Below are 6000 nucleotides of genomic sequence, written 5' to 3'. Positions count from 1 at the left end.
ATTTCATGATTTTTGCTCTAAACGTATGTATTTTAAAGACATTAGAAGGAAAAAAAAGTAATATATTTATTCACACATTTCTAGTACTCTTAGTTCCTTTCTGAAGATGCGAGTAGCATTTACCTTCACCCTGAAGAACTTCTTGTAATGTTTCATGTAATGAAATGCTGCTGGTGACAAATTCTTAGTTTTTATTTAGCTAAAACTCTATTTTACCTTCATGCTTGAAGACTAATTTTGCTAAATAGAGAATTATGGGTTGACAGTTTTTTGTTTTTTTCTTCCAGCACTTTGAAGATATCCTTCAACTGTCTTCTGACCTTCATTTTTCTGATGATAAGTCTGTGATAGTTGGTATTGTTGTTACCCTGTAGGTAATGGATTCTTTTTCTCTGGCTGATTTGAGGTTTTCTCTTAATCTTTGGTTTTCAGTAGTTTCATTATGGTGTGCCTAGGTATGGTTTTCTTTGTATTTATTCTTCTTAGGGTTTCTTGTGCTTTTTAAATCTGTAAATTTATGTCTTTGACCAAATTTTGGTAAAACTTTACCCTTATTTCTTTTTTTCTTTTTACCATATTCTCCTTTCTCTCTTCTGGATCCAGTTTCCTATATGCTAGACCACTTCATATTGTCCCACAGGTCTCTGAGGCTGTGTTTATATTTTTCAACCTTCTCGCCCCACCCCTTCTCTGTTATTAGATTGGATACTTTCTGTTGGTTTATCTTCAGGATTGTTGATTCTAATGTCATGCCAATCTGCTATTAAGCTCATCCAATAAACTCTTTATTTTCAAATATTGTCTTAAGTTTTCAAATTTTAATTTTTTTGTGTGTGTGTACTTTCTATTTCTCTGCTGAGATTGCTTATGCATTCATTCCCTAAGAGCATATTTTCCTTATTGCCTTTGGCATTGTTATAATAATAATAAAAAAAAAAAGTTGCTGTCGAGTTGATTCCAACTCATAGCGACCCTATAGGACAGAGTAGAAATGCCCCATAGAGTTTCCAGGGAGCACCTGGTAGATTTGAACTGCTGACATTCTGGTTAGCAGACGTAGCTCTTAACCACTTCCTTTTTTGCTAATTCAACATCTGGGTCATCTCAAGGTCAATCTACATTGATTTCCTTTTCTCTAGACTATGGGTTATATTTTCCTATTTTTGCATATGTCTTAACTTTTGGATTTTAGCATTTCTGTGTGAACAATATGTTGTAGAGACTATGGATTCTATTTTATTTTTAAAATATTTATTTATTTTATCAGACAGTTAGCTTTGCTGAACTCAAATTGTAAACTCTTATCTCCTTTGTGGTTGGTAGTAGCTGAAATCTTGTCCAGTTCTTTAAATCTTAGTTGAGCTGCTTGGAATCTGTCCCATTCATGTGTAGTTCAGGAGTAAGCCAGGATTTGGGCAGAATTTATGCCCAGGATATAGGGTTTCCCCTCTCTGGCTATTTCCTTACCAGCATCCCCCTTAACTTTGCACTTACTATGTGTACGTCAAATTCTATCCTCTGGAGTTGCAGTCTCCCCATGTGACACTGACTGGCGACTAATGTTTGATTGAAAAGGTATAACTACAGGATACTCACTGTGCCATTATGTCCTTCCAAGTGTATACATTCCCAGTGTCTGCCTACAGGTAATTTTGTTCAGAGTTTATAGTTTTTCTCTGTTGGAGGGTTGGTCTGATAGAAACTACTCCACTGTAACTAGAAGCAAAATTTTCTTAACAATGTTGAAAAGATGAGGCTAGGACCAGTTTACATTATTGGTTTTTATTAATCCCCAGATCTGTGGCATTGAAACAAGATTTCCCTTGTCATATTGTTATTGGGGATACTCAAAGGAGAATAAATACTCTTATCCTTTAATCTAATCTGACCAAAAAGAAAGTAACAGAGCAATCCACATGTCAGTGATACTGCACTTGGCACTGCTTCTGCTACTCTCCACATTTGTGATTTACTTTCGTGTTGTTGGCCATATTTTTTCATAAAGAAATTGCAACCAAGTCTGTTTTATAATAAAAGTGATATATAATGTGGTTCCCACACAAACTTCAGCAGCCAAAAACAATTTGAAATAGTTTAGCATCAATTACTCTGCTTTTATTAAAGACAGTAAGCCTTATTTTAGAATTTGTTGACCTTAAGATGCCATCTTAAGAAAATTAATCAAGTTCTGAGATATTCATTGGCTCACTCAGGAATGTAGCAAAGAAATTTATGTAAACAAGTGAAGGGAATAAGAAAATAGTTTCTATTTTCACCTGATTAAATCAGTGATTCTGCATCATTGGTCTACAGCAGGGAAACTCCCAAGCTGCACTTCATTTAGAGATTGCCATTTTCTGGAAGGAGTCCATGGGTGGCAAAAACTGTCAAGCGTTCAGCTGCTAACTGAAAGGTTAGCAGTTTGAATCTACCCAGAGAAGCCTCGGAAGAAAGGCCTGGTATCTACTTACAAAAGATGGCAGCAACGAAAACTCTATGGAGCTCAGTTCTATTCTAAAACACATGGAGTTGCCATGAGTTGGAATAAACTCAACAGTGTCTTGTTATTTTCTGGAAAATCCAATCAGTTTTCTACTTTGCGTTGCTCACAATGATGATAGCTGAGATCTGAAAATAGTGCAAGAATTGAAAAGCTTATGTTACAAGTGTAAAGTTCTCTCCTCAGTCTCCATGGTTCTGCTGTATAAAACTCAGGGGCTAAATGGTTGTTTTGGAGGTCATTGTCCCTTTCCTTGTTTTTTTTTTTTTTTTTTTTTTTTTTTAATACCTTAAAATATAAGCCTAGAATTAAGTCCAAGACAAATGTTTCCCTCCCCCCGCCCCCCTTCTGCTTGATTCCATAAATCTATTCTGGATCAAGGTAGAAAAGAAAATATTTAAAAAAAACAAAAAACATAAATTTCTGGTTTAAAGTGAGTGGTGAAATGAGGTGCCACTGCTATTGCAAAATAAATGAACGTATGACAATGAGGAAATTGGAGCTATTCCCTTTATTTTTAACAAATCCTTTTAGAGAGAGAGTGAAGCCTTTTCCGTACTTGCTTTTCATCTTCTCAGTACAATTTAGTATGTCCCTAGGACTGATAATTTCAAAACTGCACAGATAGATTTGTAATAAGAATGTCATTACAAAAATCTCATTGCAGTCTGGATAATTTTTGGCCCCTGGGTCTCAATTCTGACTAGATTAATGACTTCATATTGACTTTTTTCCCGTGTTACTCTAGTTAAAACATGATAATCTGCAGTTATATTGATCATCTTTCTTTGTTAAAGATGTGAAATTATTTTCCAGACAGCTTATAGATGTGGAGAGGTACTTTCAGTATCTTCATGCAAATGCTGAAATCTTAAGACTGCTAAATGAGGTTTGGAATTTCTGACAAATAAATGTTTGCTGTTGTTTTTCTTGTTTATTTGCAGGCTGCCAAGCTATGTGATTTTATCAAAGACTTTTGGAGGAACCCATCTTTGTGGCAACTACTGCCCCTTTAAAAAAGTTTCTGAAAATGGACAGTTTTTTTGTTGGGGAGAGGTCGCCAAACTACACAATGAAAAGGTTTGATTAAATGGTCTCATCTCCCAGAGAGGGAAGAAGTCGTGAAGTGTCTAAAAGCAGGCCAGAGACAGTCTATCATGTAGTTAGGATGCCCACTCTAAGCAACCTTTGTTCAAACACTAGCTCTGTCACTAACTGAGTGACAGTGGGCAAGTTCTCAACCTCCCTGTATTTTATTCATCTGCAAAATACAGATAATATTAATGTTACGCTACTTACAGGGCCGTTATGAGAATGAAACAAATTAATATATGTAGAGAGCATAAGGACACCCTGGTGGTGCAGTGGTTAAGAGCTATGGCTGCTAACCAAAAGGTCGGCAGTCGAATCTACCAAGTACTCCTTGGAAACCCTATGGGGCAGTTCTACACTGTCCTATAGGGTTGTTTTGAGTCAGAATCGACTCAACAGCAACAGGTTTTGGTTTAGAGAGCATAAAGCATAGTAATGATTGATCAATATTAGTTTTTCCTGTTAGAAACAAGTCCAGAAGACTGCTGTATAAAAACAATACTATTCTTTTATGACCGCTTGTCTGTCAGTTTGTCATACTGTGGTGGCTTGTGTGTTGCTGTGATGTTGGAACCTATGCCATCAGTTTTTCAAATACCAGCAGGGTCACCCATGATGGACAGGCTTCAGTGGAGTTTCCAGACTAAGATAGACTAGGAATAAAGGCCTGGAGATCTACTTCCAAAAATTAGCCAATGAAAACCTTATGGATCACAGCAGAACATTTCTTGCTTACTTTGTATCTGTCATCAGGAGGGATCAATTACTGGATGAGAACATCATGTTTGGTGAAGTAGAGGGCCAATGAAGGTAAGGGAAATGTTCAGTGAGATGAATTGGCACAATGGCTACAGTGGTGAGCTAGAACATGCCAGTGATCATGAGGATGATGCAGGACTGGGTAATGTTTTGTTCTATTATGCATCAGGTGACCATGAGTTGGAGTCAGCTTGAAGGCAGCTATATCTATCTTATCTGTCTATTGTCTATCGTCTATCTATATATTCTTTTAAGCGTTAGTTACCTTTACAAAGATTGAGCTCGGTATCTGCAACTGTGTCAATTATTTCTAAACATGAGCCATCTAATAAATAGTTAGAACCCATCATTTCATCTGGGTCAAAAACAAATAATTACACTGGTTTACCTATATGATCTTTGCTGGGCTTCTTTTGTTTACATTTCTCATTGCTGCAGAATCTCCATAGTTTTTAATACGAAATTGAAGATACAGACACTTTTGGGGAAAATGGAACTTTTTTTTTCTTTAATCCATTCTATATATCTTGAAAAATAAAGGACAATAACCCTAGGTAGCTCCCATATACTGGGGTTGGAAGCTTTGATTTTAAAATTATCATATGGGATTCAAGGAACAACCTTGTACTTTAAAAAGATATCTGTTCTTTTAAAGAACAATTTGATCAGCCGATAAAAGAGAAATGTGATAAAAAGGAATTTTGAAGTTCCACCTGAAAGGATGTTCAATTGTTTAATGTTTTTTAAAAAGAACTATGTGTCAGGAAAAGTTAGGAATTGAGACCAAGAAGCTATGTCAATGCAATTGATTCTTCTTGGATTAGCTGGATTTCACTAGGGCCACTTCATTACTTGGTGTCCCACATCACTTATGTATTCAATGTGTGTTTTATGATTTCTCACTCATCGATATATTCATTTGTTCACAAATGAACGGAGAGATAGCTCATCACAGAGGAAAAAACACAAATGGGCTATGGAGTCAGAAAGTTTTCAGTTCTTCTCATTCTAAGACTTTAGCTTAGTCTATTAGCCCCATTCTTTTCATCTATAATTTGAAGATAATAATACCTACCTCTCTTGGTGGGAGGTCTAAATGGAATCATGGACCTAAAGTGCATGTCTCCTGCAGAGTAGGTACTCAACCATTGGATACTTATCATTATTGTATTCTGCTACCCTAGAGGTCATCAAAGTTTTTCTGTAAAGTACTAGATAGAATTATTTTTGACTTTCTGGGCCATAGGGTCTTTGTCACAACTACTCAACCCTGCTGTTATAGCATGAAAGGAGTCATAGACAATATGTAAATAAATGTGCTTCATTGTGTCCCAATAAAACTTTATTCATAGACATTGAGATTTGAATTTCATATTTTCACATGTCATGCAGATTATTTTTCTTTTAATTTATTTCAACCATTTAAAAATTTAAAACTTTTCTTAGCTTGCTGGTGGTATAAAGATAGGTGGTAGGCCACAGTTTGTTGACTCCTGCGTTACTCTGAAATTAAAGGGACTAACTAGTTGCCATTGAGTCAATTACAACTCATGCTGACACCATGTGTTGAAGAGCTGAATTACACTCCATAGGGTTTTCAAGGCTGTGACCTTTCAAAAACAGATCACCAGGCCTTTCTTCCAAGCCCC

Source organism: Trichechus manatus, unplaced genomic scaffold (genome assembly GCF_000243295.1).
Source record: "Trichechus manatus latirostris isolate Lorelei unplaced genomic scaffold, TriManLat1.0 scaffold00001, whole genome shotgun sequence".
Lineage (NCBI taxonomy): Eukaryota > Metazoa > Chordata > Mammalia > Sirenia > Trichechidae > Trichechus > Trichechus manatus.
The sequence above is the reverse complement of the archived record's forward strand: the minus strand, read 5'-3'. Positions refer to the sequence as shown.